Here is a 19,255-nt window from a genome sequence, read left to right on the forward strand (position 1 = left end):
GGTGTCCATTTTTCCCTATATTTCATATTATCATACTCAGTTGCACGGTAGGGGAAAAATAATAACCAATTTACATAGAGTAAATTCCTGGATAAATCTGTTTTAAAACACTGGAAAAGGAACTTCTACAATACTTTGTCAAAATTAAAAAAAAAAAAATATCCAAAAACAAAAACAAAAAAACATTGTTCATTCTTTGCAGTTATGCCAGCAGGTTGTCTAAAACATCTGCTCTGGTAATATGTCACAAGCAATAGCCTGTGCAGGTTAGGCCAGTACATAATAGAAGTAAATGTATTTTTAAATGCCAGGTTTTAAAAGAAGACAGATCTGCTTGGTATCTCATTAAAGAGAAATGGCTTTTCATGTCAACCCATCAGTAGTTGTGCAGCTCTGGAGAAAGTTTCAAAGGTTACAATCCATACCTTTTAACTCTTAACTAGTTTACATTTTTCCAATGAAGAAAACCATAGATAGTTTTAATTCTCAAATGATATAATTTTCTGATTTTTTTGACTTTAAAAAGTGAAAGAAAACTTGCCTTTTATCTGTATATAGCAAATTACTGTGCTCTCACCAATATCCTTCCTATTTCCTTAGAGGAAAATCCCTTAGGAGCATCATGTAGGGTTTCTATTTTATACCTTTGCTTCACTGCATGTTCATACGCATGTATACATATACATGTATACATGTATCACAAAAAATCTTTTAGGATTGATTCTGACTTGATGGCAAAATAACACTGAATTAAACTCACTGATTTCCTAGAAGTATTCAGTCACATCAGTAGAACTTCCAGAGAAAAAAGCTTTCTTCAGCAAAGAATTCAGCTTTCTCTGCAGAGAGCAAAATAGACATGTCTTAAGTCAAAAATCTTTATACAATCTGTATATTTTTGATTCAAATTCAGTGATACTAAATTTAAGCATGCTTGCATTTTTGTATTATCTGACTGAAAGAGAGGTATTCAAGTATGTAAAATTTACTAAACCATGGATTATCCAACAAAGAACAAAAACCAGTTAGATTATAAAAGGTTTCTGGATGAATTCTATATTTAAATAGATGATTCACTTGGAATAAATTATGTTTCTGTAGTTATGCAAATACTTAAAGATTTTGATAAACTAGATCTATAGCACTAGTATATAACTCCAGTAGTGATAAATTTCCCTTTGTTTACTCTGATAGTAAATATAAAATAAAAATAAAATAAAAATTACAGTGACACATATAAGAAGTCAATTATCTTTCTGGAAGCCCTGTGATTACCTCTGGAATAAGTCAAGTGTTATTAAGTCAAATCATTGCTCATCACAGAATACACGCATACATACCAGTTTTGGCTAAATTTTCATTGTGAGGTCAAGAATATACATGTTTGGTTAAAACATTAGAGAAAACAAGACCAAAATAGAAGTAATATGCACAATTTTTCCTTCTCTGCAGAAAAGGCCTTGCTATACCTGTTTTGGAGAACTTTTTTAAAGATCTTCCAGTGTACTCTTATTTGGGCAAAAATCCTATAATGTGAAAATTTTTGAATCTATTTCCTTTTGAGTGTATACAAATTAGTAAACAAAGATTTTTTTTTATTTATTTTTTCTTAGAATAAGACAATTTCTTCCTTGCTTGAATTATCTCTGGATTGAAACTGAACATAAAAAAACAAACAAACAAACAAACAAGCAAACAAAAAACCATCACATCTTTCTTTTTTAATAAAATTTATTTCCTTTGTTGAAATGTTGAAAAAAAAAAAAAAAAACACTCTAAAACTGTGATTAAGAAGTGTGAGGAATAAAGAAAATGAATGAAGTATAAAAATGTACCAGGAAAAAAAAAAAAAAAAAAAAAAGGACCTGATTATCTGGGGAAGATTCTGCTTTGCATTGATATTACATAATAGTATTCTGCTCTGAACTACTCTCAATTTCTTAACCAAATTACCCTTTAAATTACCAAGCAAGGGCCATATGCTTCCCTCATTTATGCTGTGTATATCTCAGATTCTCACTTAATTTAAACAAGAGAGACATGGTAAGTGTCTCTTTAGTTTGAAGGAAACCTGCATGCATTTCTTTTAGAGCAATTTTCTGAAAGTTACCATGGTGAGAACTGCTTTTTCACAGTGTCCTCCTGATCTCTGACTCAGACTAGAAGTTCCTCATTTTTGCCTTCTTTGAACCATTCTCTTTCTCATCAAGGACTAGACAAGACTCTTCTTCAGTACTTCACAATGGCTACTTTTTTCCTAAGGAGAGTTATGGTTGGTGAATAGCATCTGAGACAAGAAAAACACTAAGATTCAGAAATGAACATAAATTTGCTCCTAAATTTAAATTCATTCATAACTCAGCAAGGTCACAAAGATTAATCATATGCCTAAAAGTATGTGCAGTGTTTAGGTAACTCACTAAACTGGGGTGCGTTTTCTTGGAAATTTCCATATGTCCATAATTTGATTTTTTTTTTTTCTTGGTGGACTTTTCCATGCATTGTGGTACCAAACTATTTGCTCCATTTTTTCATATGGTCTGAAATTTTTTCTCTAGTGATGTGGGGGTGAGTAATAGAACCAGAATACTATAACCTCTAACAGGAACTGGGGTTAACAAGTTTTATAAACAATTAAAAAGTGTCAGGCAAAATTTGGCTTGTTATGTTTCAATTCTAGTCTTCACAACATTACTTCTTTAAAAGGTTAATGGAAGTGGTGTAACAGAAACATGAATAGACTGAATTAGGATTTAACAGCAATGGTTTATGGACAGCCAGAAGTTGGTCAAAATGAAGTAGACTTCTTGATGAAACAATTAATCTGGATGCAGAAAGAGGGAAATAACAACATATACTTCTTGACTTGCATAAATCCTGCTATATACATAAATCCTGTTAAATCTTCTATAATGGTTACATGGAGTTCACCTATTTCCACTCTTGTGCCTCTGTTCTGCTAGTTCAGTGACAACAGAAGGTCATTAAGTCTTGAAGATTTCTGTTGAATGTGAATGTGGGGTGGTTGTGTGATAGGTGAGACCAAATTCTCTAAGTCTTTTTTCAGAGAACTGACCTGTGGAAAGTGAGCACCTATGAGGAGGAGTGCACTGGTGTCTACTAGCTAGATTTATAAGACACAATTTTTAAATACTTGTATGTGTCTTCTATGTAAAGAGTGAGTCCTCACATTTTCCCCTGTAATCATTCATTTACAGCTCTACACGCTCTTGCTCTATAACACCACATGTTTGTCATAGGGTTTGCCAAACAGCTGGACTTAGTGTGTTGGTGTCGTTATTTTGCTGTTGGGATTGTGATCCCTGGTAGAAAATCACATTTCAAAGGATTCCTGCCACCCAGTCCTTCCCTGCTGCTTCAGTGAAGTATGGCAGCCTCCTACATTGGTAACACTGGCTCCCCCGCTAGTCAGTAATGAGGGGATCCAATACTCAGCTTTTCTCATATTAAGAAAGAGAATACTGTGCTCAGAGACAAGCAATGAGAGGAGAGAAAAACAGAAAAGAAAAAAAAAAAGCTTTTTGAGACCGGTGAATCTGAAATTCAAGACCAACCAAGCAAAAAGGAAACTGTAGAATCAAGAAAGTCACACAGAGATTCAGAGGAGAAAGAAAGATTAATGTTGGTTAGTTTTGCAGGTTTCTTTTTTCTGGTTCAATGTAATTCTTCAGTTAGCTAATAATGAAGGATACTTTTTGGTGACACTTTTAAAGCATTTGTATTCCTGACTTTTAGCTCTCCTTGAGAAATGGGATTGATAATAAGCTTGATGTTATGAGTGATATTTTTAGGCTCGTGTGATTGTTTTTGTTTGGGCTCTGAGCCATAGGCCTGAGGCAGCTGGGTCCTCCACCTTATAACAGACTTCCAGTAGATATTCTGTGTTCATAAATATACAGCAGAACTCAGAAGATACCAGTGTTGCCACCTACTCAGCAAAAGCCCAAGTAAATTAAGACAACATATTGTTGGCACCCAAAATTGGTCCATGTGGGGAAGGAGAAAAAGTACCACATCTGTGTGATGAATGACTTATTTAAACTGTATTTAAACTATGGCTAGTGAGATAAACCATCAGTAGAATTCTGAATTTCAAGAGTCCCAGCAAGAGATTTTTACACAAATTTTTTCTTTGCCACTTTAGTAAATTACCTGCCATTTACTATTTTTCTATTCATTCACAATATACAGTTAAAGGAATCATTAATGTTTTGGAAATCTAATAGCAAAAAAGCCTGTTCAGTGAAACACTATAAAAATAGCAGCAACAAAAATGTAAAGTCTTGTTTTTTGTGTGTGTGTTTTTTTTGTTGTTGTTGTTGTTTGTTTTTTGTTTGTTTGTTTGTTTGTTTGTTTGTTTTTTGTCTTGTCCTGGACTACCAGTCAGTCACTTCAAGCAGCACTTCAGTAGATAGCAGAGATATCCATACCAAAGCTCATTCAGGTTGCCATTCAGATTTTTACCTCTGCATTCTGTGCTCTCTTTGTGTCAGTTTTTGCAAGTGATGTGTGTATCATTATGCTCTTCATATGACATCTGTGTCTGCCATAGTTTCGTGCATTTCAACTCAATGTACAAAAACTAGCTCAGTTGTGACCTTTGAGTTTCGTGGGCTCCTGGGTAGAATGGCAGTGGGAGGGTTCAAAAAGTGTGAAAGGGAGTTAAAAAATGTTTATATGCTTTATTTGATCTAATTTACTAGTCTCAAAGCATACTAAGTTAATTCATTGTGGATCTGTGGTACTGCTGCAGTGCCTATGTAAATTTGGTCTTTCTTCAATGCTTTTCACAGAATCTCTAGGTTGGAAGAGACCTCAAGATCATCGAGTCCAACCTCTGACCTAACGCTAACAGTCCCCACTAAACCATATCCCTAAGTTCTACATCTAAACGTCTTTTGAAGACTTCCAGGGATGGTGACTCAACCACCTCCCTGGGCAGCCTGTTCCAATGTCTAACAACCCTTTCAGTAAAGAAATTCTTCCTAACATCTAACCTAAAACTCCCCTGGCGCAACTTTAGCCCATTCCCCCTCGTCCTGTCACCAGGCACATGGGAGAACAGGCCAACCCCCATCTCGCTAGAGCCTCCTTTAATATACTTATACAGAGTGATAAGGTCACCCCTGAGCCTCCTTTTCTCTAGGCTGAACAAGCCCAGCTCCTTCAGCCGCTCCTCATAGGACTTGCTCTCCAGGCCCCTCACCAGCTTCGTCGCCCTTCTCTGGACCCGCTCAAGCACCTCGATGTCCTTCTTGTAGCGAGGGGCCCAGAACTGAACACAGTACTCGAGGTGCGGCCTCACCAGAGCCGAGTACAGGGGGACGATCACCTCCCTAGCCCTGCTGGTCACAGTGTTTCTGATACAAGCCAGGATGCCGTTGGCCTTCTTGGCCACCTGAGCACACTGCTGGCTCATATTCAGCTGACTGTCCACCATCACTCCCAGGTCCTTCTCTGCCTGGCAGCTCTCCAGCCATTCCTCTCCCAGCCTGTAGCTCTTCTTGGGGTTATTGCGCCCCAGGTGCAGGACCCGGCACTTGGCCTTGTTAAACTTCATACAGTTGACCTCAGCCCATCGGTGCAGCCTTTCCAGATCCTCCTGCAGAGCCTTCCTACCCTCAAGCAGATCGACACACGCACCTAGCTTGGTGTCATCTGCAAACTTACTGAGGGTGCACTCAATGCCCTCATCCAGATCATTGATGAAGATGTTAAAGAGGACCGGCCCCAGCACCGAGCCCTGGGGGACGCCACTAGTGACTGGCCTCCAACTGGACTTGGCTCCATTTACCACAACTCTCTGGGCCCGGCTATCCAGCCAGTTTCTAACCCAACGAAGCGTGCGCCAGTCCAAGCCAAGAGCAGCCAGTTTCTTGAGGAGAATGCTGTGGGAAACGGTGTCAAAAGCCTTGCTGAAGTCAAGGTAGACCACATCCACAGCCTTTCCCTCGTCCACCCAGCGCGTCACTTTGTCGTAGAAGGAGATCAGGTTCGTCAAGCAGGATCTGCCTTCCATAAACCCATGCTGACTGGGCCTGATCGCCTGCTTGCCCTTCAAGTGCCGCATGATGACTCCCAAGAGGATCTGCTCCATGAGCTTCCCTGGTACTGAGGTCAAACTGACCGGCCTGTAGTTCCCCGGGTCTGCCCTCCGGCCCTTCTTGTAGATGGGCGTCACGTTTGCTAGCCGCAGTGAAATGGCGGTGGCGCATCTGCCCCGGAGCCGATCGCCTCGGCAAATGGCGATCACTGTCTTTTCTACCAGAGCACAACAGTGCTCTTTTCTACCAGAGCACAACAGTCTTCACCTTCTACAAAACAAGCCATAAGTTTTAGTTTTGTACATGGCAAAAAGTTGATGTGCAAACCTTACTCTTTAGTGCAATTCAGTATTATGGCAGGTAAGAAATAATTTTGTATTTTTTTTTCCATATTCTGTATAGTACTCTGTATTCTGTATAGCATTTCTATTGTCATATTTTTACTGTCTCCTGACTATTTCAAGTATAGTAGGACATACTTAAACAACAGGATGGGAACCTGTGAACCTCCATCACATGCTTGTCAGACATGCACGGATGACAGGATTATCAACCTCTGATGGCAGAATTAATTTTGTTAACCTTATCTGTAGTGGAAGTGGAAAATATGCAGGTGGTGAATAAATACTATGAAGAGATAATACAATTACTCAGCCTCATTAAATGGCTACACATTGTGCTATTTAGCAATGCACTCAATAGCCAGGTGTCTTGAAGTGCAGGTACAATAGATTATTAACTGTAGGGGGACAGCACACATAAAGGCATAACTGTTGAGAGTATTCAATTCATTCTGCTCAACACCATATGCATAGAGACATGAAACAGTTGTTATTACGACATTATCTCAGCTTGTCTAATCCAGCTATCCCTATCCTTTCACCTAGCCTTCCTTTCTCTGTTATCTTCCCTTCTCTTCTCTTTACGGGCTCTAAATCTGTAAAGGAACATAACAAAATCTTTCAAATTGAAATCTAATACCTTTCCACCTTTTTTAAGAAAGGAACACAAGTTATCAACAATGCACATTAATCAGTTATAAATGAAAGTAATAACAATCCGCCATGCTCTTCTGCCTATTATCATAAGTAGCATGAAATGATAATTTAATAGTATGCAGTACTTCACTTCATCAATAAGAGTATCCAAGCAGCAAAGCACAAACACTAACAAGTGTGCAGCACAGTCAATTCTCATCGCATTCCCAGGACCTGTTTCATTTTTCATCAGCTGTAACATCAGCTTGTCAAGGAGCAGAAGGGAGGAAAAAAAGCTGCTTCTTCAGCCTCACTAATGTGTGGGAGGGAAGAGGGCTGCCACTCCCTTAGCACCACCTATCTGAAAAGCTTTAATGACCTTGTGGTATCTGTGGTGGAGATACTACTGTCATCTTCTGCTGCCACTACTGTATTTGTTGTTTTTCCAGTCCTACACATCTCCTTGGGACAGCTGGCTCTTCCTTTCCCATCATCTTATCTTACCTTGGAAATTAAGGTTGTCTCATGTTTGGCTTTTAAAATGGAAAGTACTGTGACTGCACAGAAGCACAGCACTCTGCGGTCAGAAACTGGCTGACACACAAGCATTGCTCTTCTGAAACACCATTTATAGCTTTGCTGTCCATAAGCCAGGTTATTACCATGGTTCCTGCTTATACATGCCTTCATCCTTACACATGTTGGGTAAAATGTGAAGATGAAAAATTTCATCCCAGATGAAAGCTTTCATCCCACTGAAACTGGTTGGGAACTCTCCATCAAAATATTCTACACTTTGCACAACATAAAATTTTACCATGAGAAAGATCTATTTTGCCAAAAGTAAAATAAAGTAGAATTGTTTTCTTACAAGGAAGCTGTGACTTGTATCTCATCCCCCCATCTCCTCAGGGAAGACTCTACTTTTTGAGGGTTATTGCTGTCTTTCCTCAGTTTTGACTGACAGTGTCTTATTGGAGGTATAGACCAACTCACAGAGTTGAACGCAGCACTTGACATACATGGCAGCTTCCAGGCAGTATATTGGCAGTTGCATTAGTACTAAATTAGGTAAAAATGTGAATATTTCCTCATTCCTAAACTATTATTTTTTAAAGCTGACAGCCCTGCAAATTATTTGTCAGTGCATTTTCATTTTAAATGTTGTCAATACACTTGAAACAGCTATATAAGTAGACAAAAAGCTTGACACCATAGTCCTGTGTTTATTTTGACTTTGACTGCTAAAACTATGCCAACATCTCTGTTCTTGTGGCAGTTTACAAGTGTGCCTATATGTTACACACAATTACATGTACTATATATCTGGTGACATTGTTGTATTCATCTTAGAAGAGTACTAGTGTTTCTCTAAGTGTTAGAATTTTGGTTGGATATAATCTTTTTCAAATGAGACTTCTCATAACCTGAGAGAGCAATTTCATATCTCCCCTCTCATTTACATGTGACTGTAATTGAGCCATCTAGAAAATTCCAGGTAGATCTTTCTTGCAGTCCTACAGAAGGACTGAATGACAGATGCTATAATAGAAGTAAGAAAAGTCAGGGAGCCCCACCTATAATCCAACAAATTCAAAGGAAAGTTCAGTAAAAAAATAGAGAAAATTTCCTTCAGATGTTCAAGGTTCTTCCTTCTCACAGGACCATGCTATCTGTCAATCTTGTTGTTAATTAAAATTTATATTGCAGTGTATAGAGAATTCTTTTTCAAAAGCTTTTAGTGATGAAAAACCTGGAAAAAAAAATAATTTAAAAAATAAAAATTAAGGAAGAAGAAGAAGAAAAAGAAGGAGGAGGAGGAGGGGGGGGGGGGGAGAAGAAAGGAAAGTAAAAAGCTGAATGTTGTCCATTTTTAGTTTTCAATATAATGTCATTTTACATGCAAAAATTTCTCATTGGACATAGATAAGAATGTTAGTTCAGATTTGGTAGAAGACTGAAAAATATTATCTTCTAGACCAGTGCTATCAACATATGTTCTCGAAATGCATTAAGAGTTCAGACAGGTTACAATCTATTGTTAAAAGTTGTCATGTAGACAGTTTGACATAGTCTATGCTATGTTCACATCATGGATGTGACACGGTTTCTAACTGTGTTGAGTCGTTCCATGTTTTTTTTTTTTTTTTTTATACTAACAGTGTAGACTTGCATAGACATAGAGCTTAACGGCATAGAGCTTAATGGCACTTTTTTCAGAAACTCAGTTGTTCTCTTACTGTAGTACTAATGTCTGCAAAATGCAAAATTACCATACTACCTAGTCCTTCAGGAAACAGATATTATTTTGAATTTGCTTTTTGAAAGAAAAGTCCCAGATAACTTTAGTCTGAAAGGTTAGGCAACAGTGTTAAAAAAAAAAAAAAAAAAAAAAAAAAAACACCTGTAAGAAATGTTTAAATATGCTTGGAAAAGGGCAGATGTGACTATATTACTACATCACACATGCATAAAAAGTTAAGGCATAAAGATATTAAATGATTTCATAAATCCACAAATGACTATTATGAGCATCTTATTTTTTTTTAATTATTATTATTATTTTCTTAATCATTCCAACCACCTGGTAATCCGTGCAGATAAACAAAAGTTTTGGTTGACCAAGGAAACTGTGTTTCTTCTGGAAAACCACACTTGTATTACACACTCTATTTTTAACCACATTGTTGTGTCAAGTGGAAAACAACAATTTTATGATAACTTCTCCCACACCATTTATAATATATAACTTTATTATATGCAATGACATATTATTGAAATACCAAATTGTTTTCAGTAGTCACTGCAAGTATTTTTTCATTTCTCATCTCTGTCATATGATTCTGATTTTAAAAAGAGAATTTATAATGAATGCTTCCTTTCTTCATGATGTCAGTTTAACATACCCTTCCTTAGTGACTTCAACACGAAGCAGTCTTAGTTTATTGTATTACCAAAATCACAGTTAATACTTACTGTTGTTGTATCATATTATTTTTAAACTTTCTTTAAAAAGAAATTCATTCAATATAAAATATTTACTAGTTACCAGATTCCACTGGGAAGAACAACTGAACCTTTAGTGCCAATTTCAAAGGTTAGGTTCTGGCTGAGGTCTGCATTTGGTATACTGATGAAGTACTTTGTCAACATCACTTGTTATCAGAGTATTATGGGAAATTGCATACCATTATACCAACTCTACTTGATGTTGTTCTGTGATAAAATTACTACATATGATCCATCTAAAGCCATCTATTTTCCTGTCAATAACTCAGTGATTATCTATTTACCTCAAGAAAATCTTCTGCCCAAGTTAAAGCAATACTTTTCCAAACATTTTAATAGAGAAATCTAATGCTTTGTTATTGAACCCAACATAGGTCACTTGAAATTTTCTAACTCTATTGTATGTTTACATAGGCATAGCTCATTCATGTAGATTTTGACATCAGCTGAGGAAGTGAAACATAAACATAAGCATGAAATATGTGATACATACAAGAGAAAAAAAAGAAATATAATGATGTGCTAGTACTCATTTGGAATTAACAAATTTAAGGTGGAATATGATATGCTGATGATAAAAAACAAACAAACAAACAAACAAATAAACAAACAAAACCTATTGGAATGGGCTGCTCAGGGAAGTGGAGGAGTCCCCATTCCTGGAAGTATTTAGGATGTGTGGACATGGCAGTAAGAGACATGGTTTAATGATGGAACTTGGTAGGCCAGGTTGATGGTCGGACATGAGGATCTTGAAGGTTGTTTTTTTTTTTTTTTAACCTAGATGATTTTATGATTCTATAAAAACAAACAAACAAAGCAACAATAAACATATGTTGAAAAAGTTGCTAAGGAATTCTCAGCAAGTCAAATTGTAACAGAGGTGCTGTTATATTTATCCCAGCTTCTGCCTTTATAAGCCCTGCAATGGACACAAGACACTTCCTTTACTTCTTCTGCAGTTGCTATTCTCATAAGTTTAAACTTTTTAAAATAGCATTAGGCAAATTACCTGTATCCAGATAAATAGGCAAAAAGATTGTGTCAGTTTATAAAGGTCTAAGGGTTTGTATAGCATCTGTGTGGTTTCCAGTATTCTTTCTGGGTGAATAAGAGTTGTCAGTGAAACCTCTGAGAACAGGTAAGGGTACTTAAACAATTACAAGTGACCGTGTCTGTTTAGTTTTGATGGTGTTGGCACTAACCACTACTAACCACAAAAGATTTCCTGTTCTGTTTCTACTTCATCATCTTAATTTATTCTGACTGTGTTTTCTTCTTGTTATTAGTCCATGAAAATCCATTTTATAAGTCCACATGTTCATGCACACAAGTTACCTGATGCTTACACACAAGTACTATGTAATGTTCATGTACACAGGACAGCTACTGTAAACCATGTAGCTGTTTTGTCCTTTTGATGCTTTTAATTCATTCATAGTAGAGCTAATATATTTTTTTTTAATTCCATCCAACTTCTCCCCCTCTCCTCCACTCAGTGGAACATGTTCCTTCACATGTGTATGGTTCTAATAAGTAGATTTACAATTCTATAAGTTAATGTAGTGGAGTCCTCTGTTGAGTAATTACTTTTTACCACTCATAGCTGTCCTTGCTGCACCAAATAAAATAAAGATAAAAATTACCAAAGAATGAAAGCTTTACCAAGTTTGGATAGACAGCAAAAGTAAGTTCAGTGATAAGGTCACGGCTTCTGTCCTGCCCTATTCTAGGTGACAGAGCAGCAACAGAAAAGAATAGCTACCTCTGTGCTAGACTAATGGGAAGACTGATCATGTTAAAAATCTGAACCCAAGTGCAAAAAGAAAAATAATTGTTAGTTTTACAAAATAAAGTCAGTGCCATTTTTTTCCCCATCTGTTTTCTTTTGACAGAACTATTGTCAATAAAAAACTGTGAGTACTCTGAACAAAAGTTATTTCTTGAGGAATACTGGTTAATTTTTTATTTTTTTTAGAACAAAAATATTTTATCTCCAAAGAATAAAGGAAACAGTGCAAGTAATATGATGGCAGACTGGCAAACAATACAAGGTTCATTATTCCCAAACAATTTATATGCTACTGCTTTTTAGCTTTGATGTCACATTTCTGCTTCTTCATTACAAGGACTCTTTTCTACCACATGCAGATGTGTTAAATAGTAGTGTGATATAAAGATGTTTAAAATGTTTTCACCAAGGTCTAGTGCTGTCTTTCATTTTTAAATCTCACATTAAAAGCTAGGTCCAGAACACCTGGCTAGCCCAAGTAGTCAGCACCTTTTCTAAGGAATATTGTCCCCAAAGGAGTTCAATTTGCATTATTGTACACTCATTTTTCCATTTACTCATATATACCTAGGAACATGGTTCTCAACTCCAAACAATGAGACACACAAGAATTTTTAATCAATATACTTATTGACAGAAAACTGCTCTCCTATTTTGAGGCACACAGAAAAAAACTCTGGGCAAGTAACAACACATGTATTTTTATACTGTGAAGATCATAGTCTGGATAAAAAAGTAGTTCAGCCATATGAGAATAAAAGCATGCTGAAAACAACTCTAAATACCTATAGCTGCTCTTCTGTGTATATGAGATAGATGAGGACTGAAAATTCTATTTGATTTGGATTAATTGGATATGTTGACTTACACTTAACTCACAACTTACCTCTAACTTTGCATGAGAAGGCAGGGTTAGCCATAATCCTATGGAACTTTTCATTATGTACAAATTTTTTTCAAAAAAACTTTGAAGAACTGCTTGTGCTGAACTCTGTTTATTTCAGCTGGATTGGAATAAACATGTTAATTACTTCTAAAGCTGGAACTGATATACCTCTATATTACACTTCAATGACTGTGATGTCTGCAGAAAGTATACTGAGTCAGTACTTGCACCTGTAACGTTTCAGAAGAGAAGAATATGCAATAGAAGACACTTAGTTCTTAACATAAGAAATCATTGGATTCAGCAGGATCTGCATAGTTAGCAACATTCAAAATCCTGTACTGTTGAAATTATTTCACTCTGAACCATATTTGCAAAACTGAATGTTTAACTTACACCTCCATCCAACTCCTAAACTCTACTTTAAAAAAGAAGTAATTATTCACATTTATTAGTAATTACTTGAATTTTAAAATGTTTAATTTGCAAAACCACTGTTTAAAAAGTCTGTTTCTGCTTTTGCATCAGTTTGTTTTAAACTTGTGGCTTTGATGGTATATTTCAGCAGTTCTCAAACATTTTGGGCTATATATGCATGCCATCATATTTTTAATTCAGAATTATACAGAGCTGGTATTGTTCTGCAACCCACCAAAGACCATTTGTGGCTACAGACAACAATTTGGGGACTGATGGTTTATTCTCCTGAAAATAACTTTGTTGTACTAATGTAGTCTGCTGGGATATGGAATTGATGACTTTGTTAATGTCTGTTGCCAGATGTTTAGTCTCTGTATTTTCAGACATTTTATTTTGGAGCTCATTACATATAAGATAGTTCAGTTTTACAAGGCTCACATCTCTTTGAATAGTTGCAAGTAAATTGAGTTGAGCTTAGGTTTCTCTTCACACAAAAGTCTCTCCAAAACTGCTGCCAACCAATATAGAAAAGAGTGCAAATTAGGACAGTAGAAGATGCTATGTTGATTGGAACTCAAGATCAAGCTTTTAATGACTGAAGCACCTGGACTCTTGGAGCACCACCCCAACATGACTGCCAATTTCCAAAAGCATCCATTTTCAGTTCCAAAATAAGCTACTCCTCAAAAGTTATACTTACAGTGAAATTCATACTGTTCTCTAGAAGATAATTCTTCTGGAGATAGATGGCAGAACTATTATTGAACAAGCAGTAGGAAATGTGGTTTAGGTTGTTAGTATATATTGTACTTAGAAATCTAAGTTTTAGTTAAGAAGAAAAGGAAATGAACTCTCTTACTTGTTTCCCAAGCGTTTAAAATGAAATGTATATGAAGTTGCACCTTTGATGTGCAATTTACTTTTGTATTTATTTTAGTTTTTAAAGGGTTCTGAAATAAAGGACTACACATTAATTTCTTTAATCTTTATTATTCATTTTTGTAAGCTGCTAAAACTGTGCTTTATTTATTGCAAGTCATCCATACATAATTCTCTGTAGTTTGGAAAACTGCATCTAACATTTTCACCTCAACTTTATAAATTGCACTGATTTATTTCTGTCTCTGAGGCCTAAAACCATTTATTACACCAACAAAACATCCTCCAATTCTGGTGATCAAGGAACAAAGTCTCTCATTTACTGTGTAGTAAGAATTGACAGATGGCCAAATGGGGTGATAGATTTGATTTTAATGTGCCTTAAGAGGGTAAATGAACCAAAGGCAATCTTCATCTCATGTGAAAAGTTGGATTTTTGTGTGGCTTTTCTGCAACAGTGAGGTGCGATTCTCACAGCACTTCATTGATTTTCCAATCAGCCATGACCACTCAGATGGCAAAAAGCAGGGTCAAAGAATTTTTATAAAGGATTATTATTGTTATTGTTATTATTATTATTATTATTATTATTATTATTATTATTCTTTTTTACTGTTTGTCTAGAACTGCGCAAACCAGCCTGGATATACAGAACATAAAACACTCTTCAGTATTTTGCGATATCTTTTCTTTTCAAAGATCTTTACATGTTTCATAGGTTATACATTTTTAACTTTGCATCAAATGAAGAGGTTATGTCAAGAGAATCATTTACATCATAAAGATAATGAGAATAAAATTTCCTCACGTCTCCCCAGCTGTTATTTTAGCATATATCATTGATAACAAAGCACTTTGTGTTGCTAGCTTTAAACCTTGAGTAGGGCTGGATTCCAACAGCAGGTCATGAAATAGCACATGGAACAATGCAACAAAACGAAAATGAAGTAGATCACAGTAGTGTTTCCATGCACTAAGTTCAATCTACAATATATTTGTAGGTACTTAAGCATCATTAGAGATACAAAAAGGAATTATACAGTATATGTCAAATAGTCTTAGTGTTCTAGTTAGATAGACCTAAATGTGTTTGGGGACTGGTAAAGAATCTCTAATGTAGACTTGAAAGTTACCATACAGGAGCACAAACACTTCTAAATGCAGGCAGCAATATCTTAGAAACAGGGGATATAACACTGATTAAGGCTTTGAGTGTTTATCAGATGTGAAAATATTTGATTTACAAACTACTCTTGAACTAATTGTTTTTTTTATGCATTGTTGCAGGTAGAAAGAAATATGGATGATACAATATAAGGGGTATTACTTTTCAGTCAGATGACTGACAAGTCACTCTTGTGTATTGGTTTCTTGAGGACTTTTTAAATGAAATCTGATTTTTATTACGAAACATTCTGCTTCCACACTGAAAACAAATAAAAAAGAAGAAAAGAAGAAAGGCAGAATGGCAAGTAAGGCAGAAAGGCAGGAAGAAAGGCAGGAAGGGATATTTTGAGCTAACTGGAGTTTATGCAGGACACTATTTTCATTCCTAAGGTTCACAGAACTTGCTGTAAAACTGGGGGATACGAGTATAGGACCCACTACGATCATGGTTCAGTCTTAAAAAAAACATAGCTTAAGATTCTTACACTGCTTAAGGTAGAAGAGAATGCTTCTGAGATTTCAAAGCTAAAGGAATATATATATTGCATGTCTAGTTTACTTAATTTTAGTCACTTTGGTCCATAGTGGAATCTAAAGTCCTAGAACATGTACACTGGTTATCCATATATTCTAAAAAGGAGTATGTTACCTAAACCAGCTACAGGAAGTTCTGAGGTACTCAGGAACATCAGTGCTGCTTCCTAATATATATATATATATATGTATATATGTATATTTCTATGTATATGCATATGTATATTTAAAAATACTATTCATTGTATGTATTATTCATTATATATTATACACACATACACACACACACACATATATATATGTAAATCTGGTGCCTACATCAGCCCTTCAAGTATAGAATAGAGTTGGTGAGATGACCTCACAGCCCATGATTAGAGTTCTTTTACAGGATGTCTTAGAGTTGTCATACAGGATGTAAGGGATTTGCAAATAGTTCCCTTGTATGTCTCGGGGCATATAAACCCACTTTTCACACAGAAAGGGTGTGGATGGAGGCCATTAAAGTATTAAATATCTGTAAAAGTAATCAAAGGTGGTGTTTCTCAGCATATTCTACTGAAACTGTTTATTTTGTGTAGAATAACCTTGAGCCAATTTTTTGTGAAAGGTGACGCTATAGCCCAGTTTTTCTCAAATGTATGTATCTCTATGTATTCAATTTTCTGTACCTATGAGTAATAACAAGACAAAAATTCAGGGGAGAAGAAAATAGAATCCAAAGGTTTGTTTTCTCACATCAACCTTTTCTTTCATCCCCAGGAAAAACTGCATAAATAAGATGGCCAAGTTTTTACAGAACTGGGATAGTGTTGGCATATCAAGAATAATAGATGAAATAGAAAGAAATCATGGCAGAAATCAGGCAGAAGTTGTAGGATTTTCTAGTTTTGGAGGGTCTAATGGCTGCTCCTCCTACCCCAGCTGGGCCAGTGCTTCCATTGGTACCTCCTGTAAGCTGGAGCAAGCAGTCCTTTGGAAGAAAAAAAAAAAAAAAAAGGATAATATTGGGTGAATTAGGTGAAATCATAATATCTCAACTGTTTCTCAGCTGAGCCATGAGAAAAAACACTCAAGATTGTATTTAGCTGACCAAGCTAACTATTCTCAAAGACACTGTAGATACCTCATTGCATTTTAGTCCTCTAGAATCCTTTTATCAACAATGGAGAAAAATAGGATTGTCTGCAGAGTAGTTGGTTTCATCTTCAATGCAGTTTTCATATAAATTAAACTTATCACACCCTAAACCAACTTTTCTTTCACACACATATGAAGATGTGGCTTTAAGCTTGATGGCGTTTCATTGCACTCATTACACCTATCTGAAGTAAGCTTTGTTTAGACTGTGAAAGTTTTGTGGTAATTAAACAGGGTTTCAATATCCAATCTCGGGTCAAGTCTTACTGTGCTCTGGGTACATCCAGAGGCAGAAGTTTCAGTACCATGCAACCTATGAAATGCCAATATTTTGGCTGTAGCTACTTAACTATGTCAAATCTATCTCCCAATCTAAAGATTATGTTGTAATCACCATTTGTTATCATTTTGTGAGATTGCTTTGGAGGAACAATAAAGAGAAGTTTTAATTCTGTCCAAATTGTTTCCATAATCATAACACTTTTTTTGAAGATCTCTTATTTTACTTATTATTATTGGCATGAAAATATGCACCAGATTTTCAGTGAAGACATGCAAAATTCTTTTTCTTTCTACTTGAAAAAATAAATAAATGTGAGAATCTACTGATTCTTGAAGGACTGCTTCTGTGAAGACAACGTGCTGTTTTGTTCAGTAGTGTACTGTGTAGTTACCTGCTCATGCCTTTTGATTTGTCTTGGAGCAAGGTTTTGTTATTAGTTGGACTCAGTTCACATATTGTTTGGAACGATGAACACTAATACCATGACATTCAGACTAAACAAATGGCAATAATTTTCAACCTCACTAGTTATTTGGATATATCCAATTATTTGCATGGGCAAATGTGCCTGCATGTATGTGTAATAGTGACTAATAATCCCTATCCCGTTATTGACCCATCATCTACACTCTGACTGAACTCAATAGGAAATGTTCATGCAGAATAATTGTGAAATCAGACTAAGCATATAATTAAAAGATAATATGTAAAAACTAGAAAATTAAATACAGAGACACATGCAGAAGTTATGTTTCCTGAAATATATTTGCTGTTGACAGGAAGAGGAATGTTGGTTCCAGATTCCTCATTTTGAAAACTCTCAAATGTCCTCATTCTCTCCAGTTCTGTGCTTCTGTCTGTTGCTGCACAGTGAATTAAATCATATAAAAATAATTTTAAGATTGTATTCTAAGGAATACAGTTGTCCCTAAGAACACAGTTTGTGTCACAAAACATTTATATTTCAGATAAACTCCCTGAATATTCTTTTGGAGCTATTGACATGGTTGCTGTTAATGTTTATTTACTCAATGATAATCTTTACAAATCCTTAACAAGCTGGATGTTACCAGTGTGTAATTTCTCATTTGTTAGTTAATCATCCTGATAAAATGCCTAACCCAGAGAAGCTCCAATAAATCAGTTATTAGCCAGAGTAAATACTGGCTTAGAAGGAAACATCCTGATAATAGACAGAAAATAACACCATGCTGATAAGTAGTAAACAACAATATTATTCTTATTTTATGAAAAGGGAAAAGAAAAAGAAAAACAAACAAACAAAAGTTCATGGATCTGTGATGTCTGTGTGTTACATTCAGTGATTCTCTTGGTATTTCAAGAGACAAGAGCCTGCAAGAGGAAAGCTAAACTACAGGTAAAAAATCATTTTAGGCTGAGGGGATACTACCATCCTTCTCTATAGATTACAGTCTATATGTTTATATAAAAAGTTTTGGCTTTGCTCAAACCACATCTTCACCAACTCTTTCTCTTCAAATACAAAAAGCTATAGAAGAGTTTACTGCTGCCAGTGCTGGAGGAACTTAATGAGCCACTCTTAGAAGAGTGAAAATTCAAGAGGCAGAGGATAATAGGCCTTAAATGACAATGAACATATAAACCTTCAATAAAATGAACAAAGGAAGCAGATTACTCAAATAAGAGCCAAAGGACTGATGGTAATGAAGAAAAATATTGAATTAGAATTGAGAAAATGTTCTGATGATAAAGTCAGGAATAGCGGGCAGCCTTGTTTCGTGATTATTGAGTGATTATTGGCTTTACACTTATGAACCAATCATGCAAAATGCAGAAGAGGAATCAAAGTCACAGAATCACAGGATCACAGAATTGTAGGGGTTGGAAGGGACCTCAAGAGATCATCAGTTCCAACGCCCCTGCCAAAGCAGGTTTCCTACAGCAGGTTGCACAAGTAGGCGTCCAGATGGGCCTTGAATATCTCTGGAGAATGAGACTACAAAACCTCCTTGTGCAAAAGTCATACATAGTCATATATAATCTAAAGGCTTTTATTTTTTACATTTTTAAATTGATGACAATAATCCTCTGATATTGTACAAAGAAAGAAATGCAAGATATTAG

The 19,255-nt window shown here is 35.8% G+C and overlaps 2 long non-coding RNA genes across 9 annotated transcripts in view; one reads left to right on the forward strand and one right to left on the reverse strand.

The window, feature by feature from the left end:
* LOC119715891 (uncharacterized) overlaps positions 1-19,255 on the forward strand; it is an 87,388-nt gene that overhangs the window by 56,080 nt on the left and 12,053 nt on the right. The gene's annotated exons all lie outside the window — the stretch shown is intronic.
* Positions 1-19,255, reverse strand: part of LOC101791391 (uncharacterized) — a 120,974-nt gene that overhangs the window by 31,377 nt on the left and 70,342 nt on the right. For 6 of the 8 annotated variants that reach the window (XR_011807494.1, XR_011807493.1, XR_005263364.2 and 3 more), the window contains one exon: positions 761-839. The exons of the other annotated variants lie outside the window; for them this stretch is intronic. This is a non-coding gene — a long non-coding RNA (uncharacterized lncRNA). The remainder of the gene's footprint in view (positions 1-760; positions 840-19,255) is intronic. 8 annotated transcript variants of the gene reach the window in all.

Source organism: Anas platyrhynchos, chromosome 2 (assembly GCF_047663525.1).
Source record: "Anas platyrhynchos isolate ZD024472 breed Pekin duck chromosome 2, IASCAAS_PekinDuck_T2T, whole genome shotgun sequence".
Taxonomy (NCBI): Eukaryota; Metazoa; Chordata; class Aves; order Anseriformes; family Anatidae; genus Anas; species Anas platyrhynchos.